This window comes from Myodes glareolus, chromosome 19 (genome assembly GCF_982192425.1).
Source record: "Myodes glareolus chromosome 19, mMyoGla1.1, whole genome shotgun sequence".
NCBI classification, from domain to species: domain Eukaryota; kingdom Metazoa; phylum Chordata; class Mammalia; order Rodentia; family Cricetidae; genus Myodes; species Myodes glareolus.
This window is the reverse complement of record NC_142044.1, coordinates 47,890,505-47,914,119: the sequence shown is the minus strand read 5'-3', so window position 1 is coordinate 47,914,119 and position 23,615 is coordinate 47,890,505. Positions and strand designations below refer to the sequence as shown.

The following is a 23,615-nucleotide window of genomic DNA, read 5'->3' as shown; positions in this document are numbered from 1 at the left end:
GGGCAAATTCAAAGTTAATTAAAAGATGGTTTTCTTCTTTTGGGGAATCCAAACGATCTAAGTTTACCACAGCATACCCACAGCACACACACACTGAGGAATGGTGAGCCTTCATCGTGGCTATCGGCTTCCCAAGCCTCAGCATGATCAGATACAAGGGACAGCCCTGGCTTCGCGGCTTGGGACCTCTGCTGCCACACAGATCCAGTGCCCAGCAAGCACCTGAATTCAGAAGGGCCCTACATTCTGTTAAATTCTCCGTTGTCACCATCTTGAAATTCCTAGTCAACTTTTGAACTAGGAAGGCCACACCCCTCTGCCGAGGCCAGCACGGTTTACGAAGGCTGAGACAAAGCACACGGGGGTTCCGCAGAGCTGGACCCCGACATTTCTTCTCTCCGTACAGCTACCAGATCTGCTGCTCTGCCAGTCAGTGGCTCCCTTTCTTCTGTTCCATCCAGATTTTCCAAAACTGGGACTCTAACCCCAGAAAACTAAAGTATATCAATGCTGCACCCAGGGAAAGAGACATACTTGTTAGGAAGAAAGTAGGTGGGGGGTCACCAACACAGATGTGGGGTTACTCAACAGAATGTTGGCAAAAAAAAAACAACAAAACGGAGAACGGGACAGGTTTGTAAATAATTACAACAACAAAAACCATTCCTTAATGATTTGTAGAGTTCTCCCCCAACCCCCGTAGAGATGGAATGGAGTCTATGTTCTCAGGACCTTCTTAGGAGTACTTTTCCTTATAAAACCAGATGCCTCAGGCACAGAGCTATAACCTGCCCCGTTGGTCCCCCTTAAGTATTTCTGATGGGTTCCCAGAAGGCTTCAGCAACTGCAGCAGCACCCACAGAGAAGCAGACAGCTGCCTTCTCTACAGGCTTTTAACAGACGATAGGGCCAGTGGCCTGGGCACTGTGCAGAAAACAGAACCTCTGGTTGGGATGTGGGTTAAGAAAACCTCATCTTGATACTGGCATTGCCTAGGGCAGCTTCTCCCTGTCTCTCAATCCCTGTGGGGAAGGGGGCTCAGTGTTTCTTTAAGGACAAGAAAAGAAACATCAAAAGTGAGGGGAAAGGTATTTGATACAGGAGAGGAGTTTCTGAGCTGCCTCAAAGACAAATGACCCAAGAGAGGAAGCAGGAACCTGGTCTCTTGGCCACCAGCTGTGGGCTAGCAGGGAACATAGAGGACAATGGACACATTATCTTGGCCCGCGTGAGCCGGAACTCTGGTTATCCTTTGTAACCAGGGAGGACACTGAGGCTCAGGCAAGTGACGTCATTCCACTAGGCTGAGGTATGTCAGGATGCAGAGGCAGGCTCTGGGTGTCCAGAGATGACCCTGCCTGAGTAGAACACATAGGTCTGGGCATCCAACACCCTGCCTCTGACTACCTGGGACATGACCAGGGTTCAAGTTCAGACCATGCTTCCTGCATCCTGCTGCTCCTACGGCATCTGACCTTCATGGGTACTGACTGGGCAGAGCTTTGGGGCCAAGGCAAATGTGGAATCCTTACCAAAAAAAAAAGCTATTTTTAATTTTTAATTATGTGTATTTGCATGTTGTGTGTACAATCATGTGTGGGTATAAGTGGGTATATGCCTGTGGAGGCCAGAAGAGGTCATCAGATCCCCTGGAGTTGGAATTATAGTGGTTATGAGCCACCAAAAGCGGATGCTAGGGACCAAAAGCGGGTTCTAGGGACCAAAAGTGGGTGCTAGGGACCAAAAGTGGGTATTCTTCTTCTGGAAGAGCAGCAAGCCCTCTTTTTATTTGTTTGTTCTGGTGTTTTGAGACAGGGTCTCTCTACATAGTGCTGGCTATTGCGTGTGTGTGTGTGTGTGTGTGTGTGTGTGTGTGTGTGTGTGTGTAGACCAGGCTGGCATTGAACTCACAGAGATCCACCTGCCTCTGCCTCCTGAGCCCTAGGATTAAAGGCATGTGCCACCATGCCCAGCCAGCAAGCACTCTAAACTGCTGACCCATCCCTCCAGTGCTGGGAATCTTGATTTGGCCTGGGGTTGGGGGTTAATTTTGGAATCATCTCACGCAGTCATGTGTGGTTTTAAAGGGCCACTCGCCTTCTCCAGGAGGTATAGTAATGAGCAGAAATCTGCCTTCCAACCCAGGTGGCTTCCTCCTCAAGGTTCTGACTGATTCCCCAAGGCACTAGGAAGCCTGCCTTTTAACACGAGCCTATTCATTTCATGTGTACAAGAGGCTCGTACCTTGGGAATTTGCAAGAGCCTGGGTCTGTTTCCTTGTCTCATAATACTTCCAATTTTATGGAAGTCTGTCATTCTTCTCTCCAGACCCTTGTATGAGAATCTGCTGGGGAAGTTTGTGGTACTGAGAGCAGGTGTACTGCTGAGACCCAGACAGTCAGACCTCTAGCTCATATCTGGGCTTCCCCCTAGAAGTCCCTACGGCTTCTGGGGTGTCCATGGGACAGAGATGTAGGTTAGGGTCTCTACACAATTGGGGACCTGGCCAACATTGGCAGTAGGAGTTAGCCAGTGGTCCCCACAATGACTAGGGTACCTGGTTATAGTCTTGTTGGTTCAGGGAGGTTGCCACTGCCTGTGGATTGGGAAGGGGAGTTCAACTTCATGGGAATTACACACACACACACACACACACCATTCTTTAGGCCAGTACTTCTTTCAAGTAAAGAGGGATGGTGTTGAGAAGAGGCCTACACAAGTGGTCTTAGGGGCTGAACCCAGGTTCCAGGGTCCCACTCTGTCTCCTCTCCAGACCCTCAGTTCACAGCTGCCTTGTGTCTCCAACACTGGCCATCACCACCCTGGCTGACTTCAGGCGGCGTAGTCCACCCCCACTCCTACCGCAGGAGCGTTGTCTGGTTGAGTATGCTGCCTCTGGGCAGTCCAGTCTAAGAAGGCTAAATCTCCTTCTCCCCAAAAGGGGCCGGCTATGCGCAACAAAAACCACTCTTTTTTTTCCCCTTTAAGAGCCCCCTGCTGTAGCTCTGGCTGAGGAAGGAAACTGTCTCAGCAGAGCATTCCCGGCCTAACTCTGCAGCCTTCCTTTGTGCAAGGCTGGGGCTGTCTGGGCTGGGGCCCAGACTGCACCCCAGGGCGGCCCCCATGCGTGCCCCGCCGTTCCCTCCAGCGTCAGCAGCTAACACCATCCCAGACCCGGCCTGGGCCGAGCAGAGGACGGAGCGCTTACCAGGTCAACCGGAGCCCTGGGCGGTGCGGGGTGGGCAGGCGGACGGGTGGGCGGGCAAAGTACGGAGTCAAGTTCACGGCCATTGCCGGGACTGTCCGAGGTCCCTAGGAGCTGGCTCTGCCGGCAGCACGGGTGACGACTTCGGGCAACTGTGGTTGTTAATACGCATCTCTCTGGCCTCGCCACCCCAACTTCGTGCACAACCGCTGAACTCGAAGTTTCCGGGCTTCGCAGAGGTTGGGCTGGGTTTCAGGAGCGACGTCTGATCTTGGCAACAAAGACAGAAAGCAGGCCGGCCCGGGAGACAGGAGAAAAAAAAAGACAGCAACAAGGAGAGGAGCGGCTTAGAAAGCCCTAGAATTTGAAGTGACACCCCAGAGCTTTTTTGTTTTGACGTTTTCCCAAGAGGAAAACAAGAAGGGCCGAGTCTCTGGTCTGGAAGTAGGTAGGATGGGGTAGGAAGGATATGTCCTTTTCTTCCCCTAAAGTAAGTGGCGGCGGCAGACAGGCACCTCTGGGCTGAGTTTCTTCATTTCAGTTCTTCCGAGAGTCAGTCCACACAAGGCTCAGAGAAGAGCTCAGCCGTTGGAACATGTGATGACACTGTCCACCTCCCTGGAAACTTCTCTGACATGGCGAGGGATACAGAAGGGGTGGAGCCAGGACCTAGCTTAAAAAAAAATCATGGCACCCATTCAGAGAACCACAGTCACTTGACCTCCACAGGTTGACAGTGGTGGGAGGGGCCGGATTTGCCTACCAGTGAAGCTGGAGATCCTGTTACTTCTTCCCAGTGCATTTTCAAAGAAACCAGCAAGTCCACAAGCCCTGGGACAGTCAGCCTTCACCAATCATCTGCAGACCAGTGGGGATTCCATCAAGACAGGGTGGTTGGTCCTTTTAAGAGAATTCAGTCTAAATCACACTTCAAGGGGGAAGCCCGCCTGCCTTCTCCACTGTTGCCCTTACCAGGAACTCCCCTTGGGTTACTTTTTTCCTTATTGAGTTTTTATTCATAATCATAAACTTAGCATTGCAATCCAGCTAGACTTGGAGGGGAATGAGGAAAATACGGAACCCAAAGAACTTTGGTGGGAGCAGAGATTATAGGATATTGCCAGCAGATGGGGTAGAGGTGCTCTCCTGAGCAGCAGAAGGAATGGTCTGTTGAGTGAGATGCCTGTATGTGAGAAGAATTAGAGTTGTCCCCAGTCGGAAATGGTGGTCTTCTTGCTGGCCATGCTGTTCCTGGATCCAAAACACTCTGTGCTCATGCCCTCCTTCACCTTCGCAAAGCCCACATATTTGCCATCCAGCCACTCAGTCCTTGCATGTGGATGAAGAACTGAGAACTATTTTTGCTTGGCTCCGTGTCTGCCATGGACAAGATGCCAGGACCTGAATGCTTCAGGGTGAAGTTCTCATCCTCAGTTTTCTCCCTGTAGATTGGACCTGTCACCAGTGCCATTATGGCGTGTTACAGAGTGTGAAGTGGCTACTCTGCCTCACAAATCCTGGAATAATTCTATGAAAGGAGGAACTCATATTCAAACCCTTTCTCTCCAGTGCTCAGATCACGAAAGTTTTCTGCTGTTTTTGGAACTTTGTCAGCGCATAGCTTGAAGGAGAGCAGCCCGAGGCTCACCATCCGCTGCCATGTGGGATTGACCAGGGCTCCAGCAAGCAGCAACAGGGACAGCAGTGTCTGCAAAGCCCACATTGTATTTTCAGTGCATCCAAAACTTTGCCTTCCTGGAGTGTGGCCTCTTCTTGCCTGTGGCATGCCTGGTCTTCAGAGCTCAGTTTGTCCCAGAGGAGCTGGGTGTGGGGCTCACATCTGTAATTCTGAGACTCTGGAATCCAAAGGAGAAAAGTTGTGAAGTTGAGGCAGTCTGGGCTGCATAGTGGGAAGCTGTGTCAAAACCAAGGGGGGCTGGAGTAAAACGCCTGTCCTGCCTTTCCAGAGGACCCGTGCTTGGTCTCAGCAGTCACAGCAGGTGGCTCACAACTGCCTCTAACTCCAACTCCGGGGAGTCTGACATTCTCTTCTGGCCTCATCAGGCATGCATGCATGCATGCACGCACAAACACCCACACTTAAAAATAAATCTTGAGAGTTGGGCATGGTGTCACATACTTTTAATCCCAGCACTCAGGAGACAGAAACAGCCGTATTGCTGAGTTTGAGGCCAGCCTGGTCTACATAGCAAATTTCGGACCAGGCAAAGCTACTGTCTTTTAAAAAAGATAAAAATCTTGGGGTTGGAGAGATGGCTCAGCAGTTAAGAGAATTGGCTGCTGTTCTGAGTTTGATTCCCAGCAAACACATGGGGGCTCACACACATCTGTAACTCCAATTCTAGGGGGTCCAACACCCTCTTCTGGCCTCCATGGGCATTGTACACACATGGCACACAGACATACATGCAGACAAAACACCTATACACATTAAAAAAAATTTAAAACTTATTTTAAAAACAGAAACCAGGGAGGAACAGGGGAGGGGGAGAAGAAGAAATATGAAGAGGGCTATGGATGTGCTCAGTTAGGAGACTTTGCTCAGCATTCAGGAAGCCTTGGGTTCAAGCCCCAGCACTGCATACACCAGAGTGGTGCTCCACACTGATAATCCCATCACTTAAAATGCAGATGCAGGACAATCAGGAGTCATCCTTGGTTAAAAAATCAGTTCAAGGTCAGCCTGGGCTATATAAGAGCCTTCCAAAAAAACAAAACAAAAACAGTAGGGTTGGAGAGAAGAGATGACGAAGACAGAAAATAAAAGCACAGTGTTGATCCAGGGCTGGCTTTGTGGGTGTGTTCAGTCCCACAGGGCTACATACGCAAAAGGACCCCATGCTTGTCAGCTGTTGCCTACATGGGTATCAGAGTCATTTTTAAGCTCTCCGAGCCACGTTTTCATCTTGTTCTGGGCTCTGAGAACTAAGTAGCCAATCCTGGCTGTGATCGTAGGTTAACAATGCCACAAGGCAATGGTCTTATCGCTGGTGATTCTGTTACTGAATTCTGCCTACAGCAATAATTTCAAATCCTGGGTAGACGAGGAAAAACATTTCAGTGGTGATTTGTTATGTGTGTCTTAAAGAGGAAGAAACTGCAGTGTGACAATGGCGAGACTATAAGGACTGAAGCCGTCTGGTTTGTTCCTGGCTTTCCTGTGGGGTGTTGTGTGCTATCTCAGGGTCGCTGCTTCCCTCAGAGGTGGGGAGAGCTTCCTTGGGTATTCCGAGGGATTTGGCAGTAGGTCCGTATACAGTAGGCACTCAGTAAATAAACAACACCCTTGGTCACGATTTGACACACCAGGACCCAGAGACAGTTTCATGCTTTTTTATTTTTATTTTTAATACATGGTCTCTGTACGTAACCCAAGCTAACTTCTGTCTTCCTGACTCAGCCTGAGTGCTGGGATTATAGACACATGCTCCTATGCCCTGCTTCAGTATTTTCTTTTTTAAAAAAAATTAATTTTCGAGACAGGGTTTCTCTCAGTAGCCCTGGCAGTCCTGCAACTCACTCTGTAGACCAGCCTGGCCTCTAGCTTGGAGACCTACTGTCTCCTAAGTTCTGGAATTAAAGGCATGTACCGCCATCACCTGGCATGCTTCATTATTTTCAATGAAAGTGTATTCCACCTCCCCTTTCTGTCATCCCATCCCCTTGACACCCAGACAGCGTCGTCGTACTATATAGCTCGCTCTATCTACCTACCTATCTATCTATCTATCTATCTATCTATCTATCCATCTATCTATCTGTATGTATGATATATATATATTCTGTGTAAATCAGACTGACTTCAGACATAGCCGTCTTCCAACCTCGGCCTCCCATGTGCACATTACAAGCATAAGCCAACATGCCCAGTTATCCTTGTTCTTAAATGAAGGCACCAGTATGGTGCCTCCAGATGGCTGAGCTGGTGAAGGCCCTTGCTGCCACTTGAAGCCTGAGGCTCTAAGTTTGACCCCTGGAACCTACATGGCATGTCAAGAAAATCGACTCCTATGGATAGATTGTCGTCTGGCCTCCACACACATGCTGTGACAAGAAGGTGCCTATACACATACAAACATATAATAAATAATTGAGTTAATTAATTCATTTAAACACACACCAATGGGAGACTAACTCAGTGGGTTTGTTTGCCATATAAACATGAGGACCTGCGTTCAAATCCCCAGAAACAACATAAAAACCAGTCAGGATAAAAGTGTTTGTAATCCCATTGCTCCTATGGAGAGACAGAAGGCAGAGAATCCTGGGAAGCTTGTGGGCCAGCTAGTACACACAGAAAGGGGGTAGGGGGAGGGAGGGAGGGGAGGAGGAAGAGAGGGAGACAGCGTGCACTTCATTGAAGACTCACTGAAGATTCTGGGCAGAGTCAATGACCTCCCTCCTCCTTGCAGGGACACCCACCCAGCTGACCACACTCTGGGCTACCCTCACACAGGGTATAAACCTGGCCTCTGTGGCAGGCTGTTCTCCAGGACTAGACACTGTGACATTTGCTGCTGATTACAAGCTCTGTATCACACGGTGTCCTTAACCTTCTGTGCCTCAGCTTTCCCATTTGAAACTTGTTTAAAAAAATTATTTTTAACATTCTCAGGCTCTTATTTATACCCGTAGGCTGCTGCAGAATCTGCTCCATCAATCAGGGAAGGGAAACAAACTGGAACAACCGGGTGTCTCCCTCAAAACCCTGGTGAGACCAGCAGGCAGGAGAGAGCCGTGCTGAACACCAGCCCAGCAGCTTCCAATAAAGGCAGAATCCTATTCCCAGAGAAGATCACAGTCAACTTCAAAGACTAGCCACAGAACCTACATACATCCAGGCCCTACACCCACACCACTTTAATCAACTACTGGGTCCAGACACTCATGGAAACCGAAATTATAAAAATTGGAAGCCCAGGCAAAGGGTTAAGTTCAACCAACTGCTGGCCAAGATTCTCTGGGCAAGTTACTCCTCATCTAAAGCTTTGGTTGCCCCAGACAATATCCCTAAGCTTTCAGGGTTACAAGCCGATGAGTTTGTGTTCAGTGACTGACAGGCTCTGCCAACCTATGTTAGGGATACTCCCACTAGGCCTTGAGGAAGCGGGGTGACCAACAAGGGTGCAGAGATCCAAACCCCAGATCCTGTGCTGGGCAGGGCAACACAGAAGGCAGCTGTACCCAGAGAGGTGCACATGGCCCCAGGCCAGCCCTCCAATCAGAAAGGTCTGCCAGGGACAGGGCTATCTTGGCTCCCCTTGCCCACAAAGTATAGCAGCTCAGCAGGGCTAAATGGGCACACAGCCCTCAGGGTGACCAGCACAGAAACAGAGCCAACAGGGAGGGTTGGGTGTTCCAGACCAAAGCCATTTTCCCTGCAGTCATCTCACTGGGCAGTGCCCTTTGGAATTGGGGTGTTCTCTAAGTCCCATCCAGGAGTACGGTTCTACCTCCCTGATTTATAGTTGGGGGAAAAAGATAGGAGATATGCTTGTTTGTTACTTGTTTATGAATATAAAAGTGTTCATTAAGAAACATCTGGAAATACAGAAAAGCATAAAAAAGAAAATAGAAATTACTCACAAGTTAATTACTGGGTAATTGTGTTCAAAGTCCTGGAATATTTCAAACAGTACCTGTGTGTGCATGCAAGCATACATATGTGCGTGCATAAAACTAGATTACATGGTAAGTTACACATGTCTACGTGTAGTTAGATCACAGTATAGATTATTTTAAAATTTTGTTCAATATGTTGTAGAATTTTATGACACTCGATATTATTCTCTATAGTATTTGGAAAAAATAAAAGGTAAATAATTTCTAAAATCAGCATTATTAGGTTGGGGGGGGTCTGGCTAAGTTACTGAAATGCTTGCAAAACATGCTCAAAGCTCTGAGTTCAACACCCAGTGCCATCCACAGTAGGAGTAGTGACACAATTCTGCTGTCCCAGCACCTCAAAGGAACAGGAGAAGAACTGTTCCTTGGTTATCATCAGCCACGCAGCAGGTTGGAGGGCAGCATGGGATTCATGAGACCCTAGCTCAATAAATAACAAAGCAAATACAGTCAGCTTTGGATACTCGTAAGTTCTAGTGCAGCGCTGTGTCACCACCCCCTGCACCAAGAGAAAATCTGTAGCCTTATACTTAATGCTCCCTGGAGCCCCTTGTAGGGAGGTGACGACTGCCAGGCTCCAGAGTGCTGTCCCTGCACAGTGCCTTCCCTTTGTCTGACTTAATAGAAAGGAACCACGGAGTATGAACTCTTGCTTGGCACACTCGCATTCGCCTCTGTGGTTCAGGCTACCACGGCTCACTGCTTTCCACTGGTCTGTACTATTCCGTGGCATGCTGACTGAAGCCCATCTGCTTGTCCATCGACAGACCACTGGGTGGCTTCCAATGATTTATTTTAGCTGCTATGAACAGAACTTTGTGAGTGATTTTTTAAACTTATAAATGAGCTGTGTCACCCACAAGTGGGGGCTCAGCCTGTGTCTTTCCTCCATGGAGCATCTGAGATGGGGAAACTGAGGGCTGGAGAGATGCATGGGCGAACCGGAATGACAGGCTGGGAGGGACCCAGCTTCAAAATCTCAAAATCCCACTATCAATAGGACAGATGCCTCTTTCTGGTCAGAAATGATCTGAAATATCCCCCCAAGGTCAGAATCCTGTGAAAATCAAACTGCACGGTACACGAAGGCAGCCTCGTGTTTAAAAGGTTGCTTCAGTTTGATTCCTCCGCCGAGCTTGGAATTCTGTGTGAACAATTCCACACTCATACTAACCAGCGTCACTGGTGACCAGTCTAGACTTCTAGGCCACAGTATGTCTTCTTAGAGTCAGGAAGCAGGAGGAGTCCTGGCTTTACAGTTTCGGCACAGCCTGGCCCTGGACAGGAGGCCTGGCCTTGGCTGCTGCAGGACCATCCAGTTGAGCCAGTCCAGAAATTTCCAGTGGCTTTCCCAACTCCAGTCTGCCCATGAGGACACAGAGGAGGCTTCTGGGAACTTCCTGAAGGATGATGAGTCACCGAGGTGCCTGCTACTAAAGAAATTATTGCAGTTAATGTGGGCCCAGCCAAGGACGGCGACAGAGGTGCCATCCTAGACTCACTAGGTGTGTCTAGACTTTAGAGGCTCCCGGGTTTCTCCACAGATTCCTGAACGGCATATAAGGAACTCAGCATTAAAACTGGGACCAAGTTTAGTTTTTGCTCCTGAATATTTTAGCTTAGTTGCAGGTCTGATAAAGTTTTCCTGTATCTTTAGAGGTTGACTTTATTATCTCCCATGTATATGTATGCAGCTGTATATGAGCATGTGCAAATGCCTTCAGGTCCCTGTGGACATCAAAAGATGGTGTCAGATCCCCTGGAGCTGGAGTTACAGGCAGTGGTGAGCAGCTGAGGTTGGGTGAATTCAAGTCCTTTGGAATAACCTCAAGTGCTCTTAACTTCTAAGTCATCTCTCCAGACTCCCTTTATCTTTTAAAAAACATCATTTTATATTTATTCTTTGAAAAATTCGTGCCAAAAAAGGGAAAAATTCATACTAGCATACAATGTATTTTGGCTCTATTCCTTTATATTATTGAGCTCCCCACAAGCAAATATGGGTACCCACATTTAACAGATGAGAAACCTGAGGCCCAGAGAAGTTAAGAAACTAGTGCCGGGCAGATTCCTGAGTCAGTAAGGTGCTTGCAGTGTAACCGTGAGAACCTGAGCTTAAGCCCTAGAACCTACATAAAGAAGTCGGCACCTTGGTAGCACCACAATTCCATCACCGGGGAGGCAGGGACAGCCCAGCCAAATCACTAAGTTCTAGGTTTGGTGAGAGAATCTGCCACAGAAAACAAAGTGGAGGCGCTGGAGAGATGATTCAGTGGTTTAGAGCACTTGTTGCTCTTACAGAGGACTCAGGTTCAGTTTCTAGCACCCACAGGATGGCTCAGAACCACCTGTAACTCCAGTTCTAGAGGACCTGGTGGTCAGTTTGGGTCTCTGTGGGCACCAGGCATCCACACAGCACACACACATATAGGCAAAATACTTGTACACATAAAACAAAATTTTGAAACTCTTTTTTAAAAACAAAAAAACAAACAAACAAAACACAAAATAAAACAGAGAGTGATTGAGGAAGCCACTGAACACTGACCTCTGGCCTCCACATGCACACATGCATGTATACACATACTTGTGACCCACAGAAACACATACATGCATTCACAAAGAAAGAACTAGGGGTGTGAAGAGAAGGTTTGGCAATTAAGAAAACATGGTGCTTTTTCAGATGACCCAAGTTTGGTTCTCAGCACCCAAATAAAGTGTCTCACAACTGTCTGAAACTCTAGCTCTGGGGCATCCAGTGCTTCTGGCCTCCTTGGGCACCTACGCTCACATGCACACTCCCATGCACAGTCCCATGCAGACACAAACTTACACATAATTAAAAATAAGATAAATCTTTAACAAGAAATATAGAAATAAAGGAAGGAAGGGAGGGAGGGAGGAAGGAAGGCAGAGAGAGAGGGAGGAGGGAAGACTTTACTGAGGTCTTAGAGTAGTTTGAACTCCCTGGGAACCTGTTGATTTGCAGCCAAAGGTTCTTTTGAACCAGAGAGGTGTCTCTGCATGTGTGGCTAGCAGGCCCCAAGGGACACCTATTCACCTGAAACTAGCTCAGGTGAAACCCAGAACTCTGAGCACAGAAGTGGTCTAGACTCTCTACCAGTCCTGTTCTGCTTCAAAAGGCCTTCTTCCTCGGCCCACACCCTAGATTTACCCCATTCATCCTCTTCATAAGAAGAGGGCTATTGATCTCTTAGCTGAGACAGCCCCCGGTCCCTGACTCCCTATGCTTAAAGTGGACCTCTGTTTACAACTGGTGGAACCAAGAAACGAAGAGGCCATTCTCTTGGAAAACATGTTTTCTGTTTACAGCGGTGCCTATCCAGTTCCCAAGCTTTGTTGTTGTTTTTTTAATAGAGTAAAAAAAAAATCAATCCACCATGCAACTGCCTCTCTAGGCACACTTTAGTCTAGAAAATCTAAACTGTTGCAGTCAAGCTAGGCAGAGTCTCAAGACCGGGGCCTGTAATCCTGTGTACCTGTTGCTGTCAACACTCAGTGCATAAGACCTAGAAAGACACCATGGAACCATAAGATACCTAAGGACATCCCAGGAAGAGCAGTAGGTACAGATGGGATAAGCCGTCTCAATACACTGTAAGGCTGGTTTCTTCAACACTAATGAGAACACAGGAGTGATCGCTCTCATACACATTTCGTCTACAAGAGTGCCTCGGCAAGCTCGATCCAACAAACTAGATGCTCGGAAATCATCTACTTTTCCATGTCCTCTCTTCAAAGGCTTCATAGAGACCATCTTCCCCAGTCCACCCACCCCCGCTCCTGTACAAGAGAGACACGGTGTGCAGATGGTGCACAGCCTACAGTAGTTCATTTCGGGGTTGATCTTGCAGTCGTGCAGACGTGACAGGAGTCAGCAGAAACAATACTTGGGATTTTGAATTTGATCTTTCCCATGCTGACGATAACGCGATAGAAACACCCTTTCTCAACGTCGGCCATTACCAAGGGGAAACCACATGCTCCTGTGTGCTGCATTGATAAGCCAGGACATTTAGTAGATTAGGAACATCAGATGATGTCTTCAAGCCGCAATGGGTAGTCGGTAGGAGCCATCGTTAAGGAGCATCTACATTTGATGATCTTGGTGAACAGGTGGGTGGGGACATCAGGCACCTCCAGCATGCTTAAGAAAGGAGGGTCTTCCATCCAGCTAGGGATGAGAGAGCGATGAACAGGGCAGAGCTGGCGATCAGCGGTGACCACGGAAGGGAACTACGTTTACAGGTTCCAGTTGAGCAAAACGGGTTAAAGCAAAGATTCAAAACCAGGGTGTGGTTCATAGGGCTCTAGCTCTCTGTGAAGGAACACTGCGGGCCACAGCCGCTGGGAGCAGCACTGTTACAGCACGTTGTGGGTTCGTGCGAAAAGGGCGGTCACACCGCGGGGCTAGCCTCCGCTCTGCAATTCTTGGACCTGGGCTGAGGACCCAGCAGGGCAACCTCAGTCCTTGTAAAAGAAGGAGACTACAGCGCAATGCAGCAGGGGTTCGGGCTCCGGCTCCGGGTGACACAACTCGTCCGCCATCCCAGTGCCCTGACCTCTTTCCCTGGAGGCCAAGAAGGCCTCGCGCTCACACCTGGCGGTGGTGCCACAGTCGGAGCTTAAGACGTTAAGGAGCGCCTACAACTAGGACAGCCTTTGGGCCAAACATGCTAGCCTTACGCCCCACCCCGGAAGTAGACTCGCGGTAGACGTAGGGTGGGGCCTCTCGAGCCTTGGGGCGTGACTTCTAAGAGGCCTGCGCCGGAAATGAAGTCCCGGGTGCGGCAGGCCCGCCACTGGGGCTCTCCGCTGAGGGGCGGGGCCCTGTCTGGAGGCGGGTCCTTTGCACAGTTAGAGGTGGAGCCACTGGGCCACCGTCTCCGATTTCCGGGGTCGCGAAGAGTGCGGGCGGAATGGAGCATGGAGTGGGCGGGCCCTGGGTCGGCCCCCTCTAAATGCTGGGCCTGGCAGCGGCTCGGGGGCGAGGCCTGCGTCAATGGGGCGGGGTCTAGGGCATGGGCGGGACCCGGTGGAGCGGTCTCTGAAGCTAAGTGCGGGCGAGGCCGGGAGGGGCGGGGCTGGAGGAGGGGCTTCGGCGCGCGGCCGGACTGAGTCTGCGTAGTCTCGCGGCGCCGCTAGGTCCTCACGTTCAGAAGGCAGGACTGGCGGGTCACGCGTGGCTCTGTGCACTGTTGCCTGTTGGGCCAGATTTCACTTGAATCAGATTTTCATTTCAGTTAGACTTTTCTGAAGACTTTTCTTCCCTTCCTGTCTGAACCCAGACCAAACCACCAGTTAGTTGAAATTTATAAACCTTGGCGAGGACGAAGAAGAGGGGAAACCCTCTCTGAACTCCCCACGCCAAGCCCCTCGGGAGATCTTTCGAGGCTGCGTACACGGTATAGAGGTTCTTGCGTGACTGGGTTAACACTTGTGGATACCTTTAAAATACCGTTCTTGGTCTGGGAATGTAGTTCAGTCGGCAGAATGCTTTCCTGGCATATGTGGGCGGGTTCCAACCTGGTACCAAACACACACACACACACAGAGCTTGATAATTTTTCCAACTTATAAAACAATAATAACAAAAAAAAGCACGTTGCTGGAGAAAATTTAGGAACTTGAAGAGAATATTTTTAAAAATAAAATAACAAGAACATCAAACAACAAAAAGTACCTGATCAGCAGGGCGAGGGGCATAAGCCTTTGATTGGGGAGGCAGCGTCCTGTGCCGGTGAATCTCTGCGAGTTCGAGGCCAGCCTGGGCTACAAAGTGAGTTCCGGGACAGCCAGAACTCTTACACAAAGAAACCTTGTCTCGGAAAACCAAAACAAACAAACAAACGCCTGTTCATTTAAGATCACCAGTGTTAACATTTTGACGTATTTCTTTTTTCTTTTTTTTTCTTTTTTTTACAATTCTGTGTATATCTGAAACAAAAATGGTGACACATTTTAAGTACTGTCTTGCCCTTGTCGTTTTGTGACTGGTGTAGCTGTGAAGGTTCGATGGCAACTCTATCTGTGGTTACACAGAGCCATAGATGGGGCCCCCTTTGTTATTTAACCCACGTCTCATTATTGGGCCTTGGCTTTGACAGTATCATCTCTTCCTTTCCTCACATCTGTGACATGCCTAGAGATGAAATGACACTTGTCAAAGACACAAATACTAGGCCCTTGTTTCCATCCTTTGAAGATGAATATTCTAAATTCAAAAGGAACAAATGTTACCTTTTATCCCAAAATAGATATCTTGTGTCCAGGTTATGTAAAAACTAAAACAATGAAATACTTAACTTAATTATGAACAAAAGACTTGACTTTTTCCAAAGACTACATAGCTGTCTAAGACCCACAGAGTCAAAAAGATGCTCATTGTAGCCAAATAGGGAAAAAAACAAACCAAATTCACAAAGTAACTAAGGTATCAAGTACGGAAATTAAAAATAAGCTTTGAGGTGAAAATGACTAAAATTCATTATATAAATGTATGGAACAAAATTTGGAAAGATGGAAAAATTTAATAAGTGTTGGCAAGTATGTGGAGAGCCTGGAACCTTTTCATGTTGCTAGTAGAAGTTCAAAATGACATAGGTGCCGCTGAAAACCTTATGACAGGGCCTCAGAAGTTAGAACCACCATGTGACCCAGCCATTCCGCTTGTCAGCAGGAATATTGACAGACTGCTGTTCACTCCTGCATCGGGGAAGATGAAAAGGTAAAACAGAAACATCCCCCAAAAGGTGTGGATGAACGGGTGAGTGGGTAAAGCCGATGTTGTAAGTACACACAAAGGGACATTATCAGGCTTAGAAAGAAATGAAGCTCTCAAATCAGCTACAACAGAATTGACCCTGAAAACATGCTAAGTGCATAAAACCAAACACCAAGTAACCAGTCAGAGATACCACAAGAGGCAAGCCCACAGAGCAGAAGAATGGGACTACCAGGCCCCGGCCTCCTGAGGTTGTATGGGGTTCTCATTGAACAAATCAGTTTCAGCCTGGGACAATGAGAAGGTGTGGGAGTGGATGATGATGGCTGCACAGCAAGGTGAGTGTGCCTAATACTGTGGAAACAGTGTGTGTGTATATGTGTGTCTGCGTATGTATGTGTGTGTGTGTGTATGTGTGTGTGTGTGTATATATATATATATATATATATATATATATATAAGCTTATTAATATTCACGAGGAAGTCAGAGAACACCTTTCAGGAGTCTCTCCTCCCGCCTTGTTGAAAGGCGGGGGCCTCTCATTTCTGCACCACAGTTTCCTCCAGGCAGCTGGCCCATGATGCTCCTGTTTCTGATCCTCATCTCACATTATGAGTACTGAGATTTGATACACACCATCACATCAGGCTTTTGATGTGTGTTCAGGGGATCAATCTCAGGAGGTGGCCAGGCTTGTGTGGCAAGCGCCTTTACCTGTGGGGCCATTTCCCAGCCTCTGTAATAACATTGTTACAAATATTTTAACACTTTGTGTCTGTGCGTGTTTATGTATAGATAGCGTCCAGCCCAGCGGTAGACGTCAGGTGTGTTCCTCAATTATTCCCTGCCTTACTTTTTCCATCTTAGTTTTCGAGACAAGGTCTCTCATGAAACCTGGAGCTCAATTGTTGGACTCCCAGGAATCCTCCTGTTTCTGCCTCCACAGGACTGGGATAACATGCTAAACCATCTCTCCAAACCTAAGTGAGGGACGGGGTTTCTTTCTAAGATGCAAATCCCTGTACATGAATCAAGCCCACTGGGGTGCCCTCTAGATGACTAGGGATGGAGTCATTCAACCTTCTCTGTAATAATCTCCAAGCAGGAAAGAGAAGCCTGCTTTGGAAAAGCATGTAAGTCATTGGTGATCTTTATCTGAACTTGATCTTTTCTGTCTGACCCACCAACACACACACACAGAGACACACACCAGCACACACACAAAGACACACATGCCAACAAACACATATACACTAATACACACACACACACACACATTTCTTTTCTTAATACTACACATGTCTATTGTTGACAACTTTGCAAACATGGAAACGAGAAAATAACAAACAGGACCTCACGTCGAAGAAGCCACCATCGTCAAAACCTTCTTCTCTATTCATGACACATACTTAAGCCACTGTGACCATATGTCGTGTTGTATTGTCTTTATCTCTACTAACAGGCAATGAAAACTCCCATGTTTTGGTGTTTCTGCAGCACATTTTAATGACTTTGAGCCATCCATTGTTCCGATGTCCCTTATGTACTTTCTGTACCTAATTCTTCACTGTTGGCTGTGTGGGTGATTGACACTCAGACTGCAGTGAGCATCCCTAATGCTTTCCGTAAAATGCTCCTACAGAAGTTGTGACTTCACAGAGAATCAGCCCTTTCAAGACTCTCAGGACATCACTAGTTGGTGCCCAGGAAAAGCAAAAATTATTTTTGTAATAGCATGTAACAATAGATTTTGCCTTGTTTTTAAATTAAATTGTATGTGTATAGGTATTTTGCCTGCATATATGTCCGTGCACCGTGTGTGTGCCAGCTGCCTTGTGGAGGTCAGAAGAGGGTATTGGATCCCCTGTAACTGGAGTTATATGTGGCTGTGAGTTGCCATGTGGGTGCTGGGAATTGAACCCATGTCCTCTAGAAAAACAGGCAATGGTCTTAACAGCTGAGCCATCTCTACATCTCATTTTGTTTTTTAGAAAGGTTCTTGCTGTGTAGCCTTGGTTAACATGGAAATCTCTGTATGGACCAGTCTGGCCTCAAACATGGGGACTCCCCTTCCTCTGACTCCCCATGGGCTTTCGTGTCAGCTGAGACTATGTGAAGTATCTCACTGAGGGGAGAGCTTTGGGGACAGGAACAGCACATTGGAGAATGGTCCTGCCCGAGGCTGTGGTCCACTAGAAATCCCTGCAATTTTACCTTTGCCGAGCAGTCCTGAAGGCAGGTGGCCAGGGAGAACTGGGGCTCTGAGCTTCAAAGGACTTGGTTCTATTCCTAGCTGCCCGCAAGGCTACTGAACCTGTCACTGCTTGTCCCTATTACTGCCAGTCAGGGCTGGGCTGGTTCTCAGGTCTGGCTTATGCAATGCTCTCCTACACTCCCAGGTCTACCTTGTTCTTACTCTCACTTGGAGGGTGGGTGGCAGAGGCAAATGTTGGTTATATCTCAGCAGGAAGGCAAGACCCCTAAAAGAGTGGGTGTGGTCAGAAGGCATCTTTCTTCATCAGGACAGCACAAAGGAGTCATGTGAGGCAGCTCATATGCAGCCTGGCTTGTGATTTCTGTCCCACTTGACCATGAGTAAGGCCCCAGGCACCCTTAAGACAAAGTGTGGCCAGCTTCTTCCACCCCTGCTGGGGCACCCTCGACTCCTCCACTCTCCCTATACAGTCTTCTCTGAGCAGCGGACTGAAGGGCCCCCCAAACCTGTGGTCCCTGCCTGTCCTAAGATTTTCTGATTTAGGACTTTGAGGCAGGCTGATCTCTGCTTCTCCCTCTGGTTTCTTTCTTCACCACAACCATTTCCCATACCCAGCAACAAATTCCCCCCAGGGCGGAGACTCTGCAGGAGAGCCAGAGGCCTTTCCTTCTGGGAATGCTCTTCCTTCCTAGAGACCAGAATCCCAGCTCCTCTGAGAATAACCACGGCGACTCAAACTGTTCTAGCTAGCTGCTGCCTCGGCCACCATGTCCTCCAGTCAGCGTCCCAGGACAGTGGGGATGGATCCCTCCACCATGAGAAGCCACATTGAACATGGCTGGCTCTTTGTGCCTCTGGTAAAGCCTATCTTTGTATTGAGTCCCATCGGGCTGTGAATTTCCTGAGAATAAGGACTGTCCTCAATGTCCTCAGTGCCATCACAGAGCTTACTGTAGGTGCCCTATCTAGGACCAGTCGGCTTAAGCAAGCAACTTAATATAGAAAGCTGAAGCAATATGGCTGGCAAACTAGCTCTGGCCTCCTGATTTCAAATTCATAGTCATTTGGAAGCAGCTTGAAATTTGGGATGCCATGAAGACTGTTATGCACATGTATGTCAGCTGTCATTCTTTAATCCCCCTACATACACTTTTTGGTTTTTTTTTTCAGAGTCTCTCACTGACCCAAAACTCATCAACTAAGCTAGGCTGGTTGGTCCCCAGGCCCCATTGATTTGCTTAGTCTCCAGTTCCCCAACACTAAGATTACAGGTGAACACTCCCACACCCAGGGTTTTGTTTGAGGCAGGGTCTCATTTATTATGTAGCCCTGTCTTGTCTGGAACTTACTATGTAGACCAGGCTGTTCTTTTTTTCTTTTTTTTTCTTTTTTTTTTTTTTACTTTTATCTGCATTTATTTCATGTTGAATTTATTCCCGTGCCAGAAGTTTTTGTTTCTTCAGTTTCTTCTGGGATATCTTTTTCTTCTGTGCAACCTCCTCTTCTGGCTTTGGAACAATCTGTTCCTTTTCAGTGAGGATCATCTCAATGTGGCAGGGCGAGCTCATGTATGGGTTAATCCGGCCATGAGCTCTGTAAGTTCTTCGGCGCATCTTAGGGGCTTTGTTCACCTGGATGTGCTCAATGACCAGAGAGTCTACATCTAAACCCTTCAGTTCAGCATTGCTCTCTGCATTTTTTAGCATGTGCAACAAAAATTCCGCACTCTTTTTTGGCCAACCACCCTGTGTCCAGCCCCACTGTTTGGCCTGGGCGCACCTACCGACTCCACCATTGTACCGTCGGAATGGCACACACTGCTTCTTCAAAGTGACATCTTTCAGATACTTGGTGGCTTTTCGGATATGCATACCCTTGATGGCCTGGGCCGTTTCACGGGTGTTCTTAAAGTGAACCCGAAGGTTAGATCCTCTCGATTTGCATGATTTTGTAGGGTTTTCCGGGTCAAGAGAGTAGCGAACCATCTTCACGGGTCACCTCAGAGCCCTGGGGCCGCAATGCCGGTTCCCCCGAGGCCCCGACGGCGGCGATGACGGAGGATTCGCCCCAAGAGCCCGATGCCGAGTAACGCTCACCTCTCGACCAGGCTGTTCTCAAACTCAAAAATATCCTCCACCTGTCTCTGCCCAAATGCTAGGAGGTGAAGGGCACATGCCATCAGACTCAGCTTACACCTGGCTCTCTACGAGAGTTTTGGAGACAGAGTTTATGTACTTGTGCTTACAGGGAAAGCACATTACGGACCAAGCTATCACCCAGCCCTCTGAGACTGTGTTCATTAGCCTGGTTTGGGCTATGGCACAACTTTTTCACAAAAGGGAATTGCTTTGCCCTCTTACTTTTTCTTTCTGTTTTTCCTTGAGAATGCTTGTATCTAACAGTCAGAGGCCACCAGCTTGTAACAGGAGAGCTTAATGCTCATGACAATCATGTGGGCTACACACACACACACACACACACACACACACACACACACACACACCTTTCAACATCTGGTACAGGAATTCAGACTCTGACTCTCTTGTTCTCACACAGACCTTCCTTCTTACAGGCCAGCATCCTCTGTTGCCTTGTTCAGTCACAATGCCCAGTCACGTTCCCACCTGGGTCATTTCTCTGAGAAGGGCCACGTCGGAGGGCACAATGGAGCCAAGAGATAGTCAGAAGAGTCATTTGTTCTCCCAAGGTTCTGGAAGCCAGTGTACCAGGTAGGAAGAGACCACAGGAGGATACAGCCTCTGGTGGTACTTGTCACGAACACACCATGGAGTCACCGCTTGCTATCTAGAGTCTGTGGTGGCTCCCTGTTGTCCTTGAATTTAGAGCCAAATTCCTTATTATGGCTGCCAAGGCATGGGTTAGAAGGAGGGAAGACGGGATGGGAGCTGCTGCCTTCAAAGAGCTAGCCTCTGAGCCCTTGGCAAGGGGTGGGTAGGTATGAGAGAGCCCATCTAGAGGGCAGTGGTGGTTTGAATCAGAAAAGTCCCTTCCTCCACCGTCTCAGGTATTTGAACACTTTGTCCCTGGTTAGTGATGCTGTTTAGAGGAGGTTTAGGCCATACAACCTAGCTGGAGGATCCGTGCCGCTGGCAGAGTGCTTCGAGGTAAAAAGCCTCAAACTGCTTCCAGTTCTCTCTCTCTCTCTCTCTCTCTCTCTCTCTCTCTCTCTCTCTCTCTCTCTCTCTGTGTGTGTGTGTGTGTGTGTGTGTGTGCTTCCTGTTCACCACTGAGGTGTGAGCTGTCTGCTTCCTGCTCTTGCCACTGTGCTGTGCTTCCCCACCATGATAGACTCTTATACTTCTAAAAGAACCTTAAGCCCAAATAAATTCTTCCTCTCGCGTGTTGCTTTTAGCGGTGGTGTTTTATCGCAGCAACAGAAAGGTAGGTGATACAAGGGCACTCCATTTGCAGGGACCAGGAACAAGCAGGGACATCTGAAAAGTGAACTGAGTACAATGTCCAGGTTCCAGAGCATGCACTTTATGGACAAGGCTCCAAGGAAGGGGAGACCCCATACTCCGGTCACATAGAGAGGAGTGAGTGGAAGTAAGGGGGCTGGGAAAGAACTTGATCCTAGATCTGATTCTAGGTCAGAGTCTCTGCCAACCCAAAGGTCTGGGGCTGGTGGCGTCTCTGTGTGCTTCTCACCAGCCCACCTTGACCACCTTCTTCCAGAGCCTGGCCCCAAGCCTGGTTGTTGCAGGAAGTCCATGAACATCATCCCAGAGCGTGTGCCTGTGGTGCCCCCAGGAACCACCGGATTCATATGGATGCACAGGCAGGTACTGCAGATACCAGGGATCATTATCATCAGCTGGGTACCATCCATCCATCCACCCAGAGCTTCTGCTTCTGGCACCTCCAGAGGCTCAGGGGTGGCGTCTTCCTCAGAGCAAAAGGGAATCCAAAGGCACCCTCCAGGAAGAGGTCCACTCTTGCCCCCAGCTCCTGCCCCCAGAAAGGCTCAGTCTCTTTTCAAGTATTAGAAACACCTAATATCATGGCTTGCCCCCATCTGCTACCACCCAGCATGACCAGCCCTGTCTGGCATCCACCCACCCAATTATGAAATCAGTAATCCTGTCCTGAGTTCTGCTGAGTCCCTGGGAATCATAAGTTCCTGCCCCAGGGAGGAAGTGGGGAGGATTCCCAGGACAGTGGGGATGGTCACAAAACCCTGGAACCAGAGCATGAGCAGGAGGTTTGATGACGGTGGTGACCAAAATGATCTGGGTCCGCTCTCACCCTAAACTCTTGCTCAGTACAGAAGGACTTCAACACAGCAAGCCTTAATTTTCATGTGCCTGTCCTTGGACCTTCAGGCCGAGGTCTTCTGTTGGGAGGTAGACTAGTCTGATCCAGAAATGCCTCTGGAGACTGGAGGGTTTAAACAGAAACTGAGGCTGCTGTTCGTCCCAGGTCCCATGGGAGTAATGTCAGGTCCCCTCTGCTCCCAGGCCAGGCACTCCCCCCGTCGTGGGCCTGCCTTTCCCACGGGGCCGGGGCACTCCTGGCAGCCCAGAGGTCTCCTGGCACAAGGCGTGGAGGAGGAGTGCGGTGGAGGGCATCTGGCAGCTAGGGGTGCGGGGGCTCCTGGCAGCGGGGGGGATCCTGGGGGAAGGGGCCTGGCAGGAGACGCAAGGGGCTCCCGGCGGCGGGCCGCCCGCCCAGACGCGCTGCCAGGCTGATTAGCATGGGCGAGGGGCGCTGGCGCGGGGGCGCCGCCGGCCGAGCTGGCACGTCCCGCGCGGGCCCAGCTGGCCGGGCTGAGACACAAAGCGCCTCAGACGGCGGCCATTCACGCGCTGGGTCGGCCGAGCGAGGGGTTCCCGCCGCCGGAGCGAAGAAAAGCGCCTGGGCCAGGCGGGGCTTGGCCGCCCGGCGCTCCTGACCTTGAACCTTTGTGACTGGAGCGAATGCAAATCGCGGCGGGGCCGCGCCAAGCCCCGAGGGCGCTGCACCTCCCGGGGTGTCCCGGGGAACAATGCGCCGCTGTCCCCGCGCGGCGCCGCGGGCTGGGAACCGCTCGAGCAGTGCCGCGCGGAATGCCGATGCCGACCCGCGCTGTGCCCGCCCGCGTGTGCGTGGACGGCTGCGTGGGTACAGGGCGGGGACTCAAGCCCACTCTCCTCCCAGTTGACCGCTCAATCCTGCGTGTCTTGTTTCCCTGCGCGCGTCGGCACGGGATCATGAGCAGATCCAAAAGTTTGAGATCAGGTTCCGCTCCTGACCTGCCCACTTTCCTTTAATAAGAATGATATTTTAAATACTCCAATGATCAATAAGAAGATAAAGACTGGGACCATAAAGATGACTCAGATAGTTAAGTCATTGGCCACCAAGCACAGGGACCTGAGTTTGATTCCCGGGACTAGAAGTTTGTTCTCTAACATCCACACACCATGAACACATGCGCGCACACTTAATAAATGTGAAGAATAAAGACCCACCTCACACGGAGAGGTCTTGCTTGGGTTCTGCCCATGTTTTCTCCTTAGTCCCTCCTCTCTCTTTGCACTCAAAATCTTGGTTCTGAGGCCCAGGTTAAAGTTCTGTTGGGCTGTGCCCTACATGGAGTGGTGCGGGAGGTCCCCATTACAGAAGAAAGGCTTCTTAACAGGCTCCTCCCAGTTCTCAAAGTGGCTGCTCAGAGAACGGACTTCACCAGAGCTGCTGAGTACAGTCCAGGAGGCTGTACCCAGGTCCCTACAAGCACTACACAAGTTTGCTTTGCAGGCAGACTGTTGTAATCACGTGACTAACTGGAGGAAGCCTGGACTGA

The 23,615-nt window shown here is 49.2% G+C and overlaps 1 long non-coding RNA gene across 1 annotated transcript; it reads right to left on the bottom strand.

Annotated features, from left to right (window-relative positions):
• Positions 1–8,720: 8,720 nt before the first annotated feature.
• LOC146890969 (uncharacterized) lies at positions 8,721–23,515 on the bottom strand. Its single transcript, XR_014997902.2, has 2 exons — positions 23,284–23,515; positions 8,721–14,074 (listed from the first exon to the last, which is right to left on the bottom strand). It is a non-coding gene; the product is annotated as an uncharacterized LOC146890969 (long non-coding RNA).
• Positions 23,516–23,615: the final 100 nt, after the last annotated feature.